At 37.7% G+C, this 2251-nt stretch overlaps 1 non-coding gene across 1 annotated transcript; it reads left to right on the top strand.

Moving 5' to 3' along the window:
- Positions 1 to 820: 820 nt before the first annotated feature.
- Trnag-gcc (transfer RNA glycine (anticodon GCC)) lies at positions 821 to 891 on the top strand. Its single transcript has one exon. It is a non-coding gene; the product is annotated as a tRNA-Gly (tRNA).
- The last annotated feature ends 1360 nt before the right edge of the window (positions 892 to 2251 follow it).

Raw genomic sequence — 2251 nt, 5'->3', positions numbered from 1 at the left:
TATCCGTCTCTTAATAACACATTCATTTATTTCTATTTTCGATTATGAAGATTATTATTATTATCTATACAATAAAGGATGGCAGCCAAAAACAGTTGCAGGATAGAATTTTTTTATTAAAATTCTTGACCAAGGTTTCGGTACATATAAATATACCTTCATCAGAAGTACATTTCCTGAATAGAAAGACACATTCATTAGAAAAGCCATATCAACGAAAGTGAGAAACAGAAGCTTAAATAACGGTGAAATTGCTAAAGTAATACAGGCACACAATCTTTAGTACTTACTAAAATTACATCATGCACTGGAGAATAATGAAACAATTATGCCAAAAGGCGTCGTCAGTAATTAAAATATCATCTCCATTTGTACAACATGTGTAATGGGTACAGGATCAAAGCGAACAGTTTAACAATGTTACTTCGCCTATGAACTGTTGAGACACGAGTGTGAAGGCACTAAGGCGGATTGTTTCGCCGAGAGAGGGCACTTGCATGTGCCAGACTCGCGCATATTACAATCCATAAATACATACATAAGCGCATCAAAAATTATTAAAGGTTGTGTTAATTCAAACTTTGTCTTAATAAATAAAGCCATGTTTAAAATCTTGAAATTATTATCTATGGCTCGAAAATAAACAAATTAATATCTATGACAAATATGACGTCACTGGTCAAAGCCAGCAAGTTGTATCCCATTCTTCAAATTACCTCAAAAGCGTCATTAACAGATTCTTTCTAAAATTGCCGCCAGCAGCGAGCAGCGCCCGGCTCAACGAGGATGAATCAGTACAACGCCTACGCTCGCTGCCGAGGCATCGGTGGTTCAGTGGTAGAATGCTCGCCTGCCACGCGGGCGGCCCGGGTTCGATTCCCGGCCGATGCAATACTTTTTCCCACACAAACTCGCAGTTACCTCAATATCCTGACTAACTTTCACCTACTGCTTCGAGTCTCTTCGCAGGTCGTTAGGAGGAAACCTGCTTGATTGCACTACAACTGAGTTGCAGTTAAATGCAATACAACGGGGACAAAGAATTTGTGTATTCTATTTCTCGAGCAGTTGAGAACTGAGACCAATTTATTACCTAGAGCAATTTCTTTTTAAATATGTGGTAAGGTTTTATGGGACCAAACTGTTGTGGTTATCAGTCCCTAAGCTTACTCACTACTTAATCTAACTTAACTAACTTACGCTAAGGACAATACCCACACCCATGCCCGAGGAAGGATGGAACTCTGATGAAGGTCTATTTCACTTTCTGTTAATCTACCTCGGCCAGACAGAGATTTTCTATCAGATAGCAACTTTCCATTCATTTCTCTTCGTAGCTTCCTCAATCTAGCCCACATCACAAACAACAAATCCACTACAAACAGCGACATTATTAACAAAAAAATTTGAATCACCGGGAGGCGTGCCATGTGGGAGTTTCTTCCCTGAAGAACTGATACATAGATTACTTTAAACACTGTGGCTTGCTTTGTTTATGAACTGGTTACCACGGAATTCCTTTTATTGAATTTCTTGATGCATGGCATAGTTCGTATTTATTGTTTCACTAAAGGATATGTACTTTCACAAATATATGTATCACTTAGGCAACAAACATTCAGTAACACGTTAACAAACTACTTCAGCGAAACAAAAGCAAATACTAACAAAGGTAATCATTTACAGACAGTAGAAACCTGCACTGTTACCAACGTATACAATGTATCATACGTATAATCGCTGGAAACAGAAAGTCCACAGTACTTTTCGAAATAATACTGGTTTCTGTAACAAAAATAAAGGGGGCGTGGTGCCATACATGATCGTAACTTTAAAATTTGGTGTATATAGGTTATTTTTCATTTTAAACCCTAAAAGTATGTATCAGTGTAATGAGGGAAGACTAGAATTTAATAAAGTCATAAAAAATTTCCATTTTTCCACCATTTGTAAGTACCCTGTATCCTTAATGTAATATATTACTATCAAAATCATAAGACAAGCAAACATAATATCGTTTAGTTTTTGCATGGATTTCTTGCTTATCTTTGGACAGTCGTTGTTTGCATGTCCTGCTGCGGCACAGTGAGTACAAACCTTACCCCTCGTGCAAGATTTAGTCATGTGTCCCAGGTGGCAACATTTAAAACATTTGGGCACTGTATTAGATTGATCGACATTTAGTGCCCTGAAGTCCGTGTAGACATTGGCTCTGATCAGCAATATTCTCCAGACTGGGAGTTACCTCTAA

The sequence above is a fragment of the Schistocerca serialis genome, chromosome 10, assembly GCF_023864345.2.
Source record: "Schistocerca serialis cubense isolate TAMUIC-IGC-003099 chromosome 10, iqSchSeri2.2, whole genome shotgun sequence".
Taxonomy (NCBI): domain Eukaryota; kingdom Metazoa; phylum Arthropoda; class Insecta; order Orthoptera; family Acrididae; genus Schistocerca; species Schistocerca serialis.
This window is presented reverse-complemented; position numbering and strand designations above follow the sequence as displayed.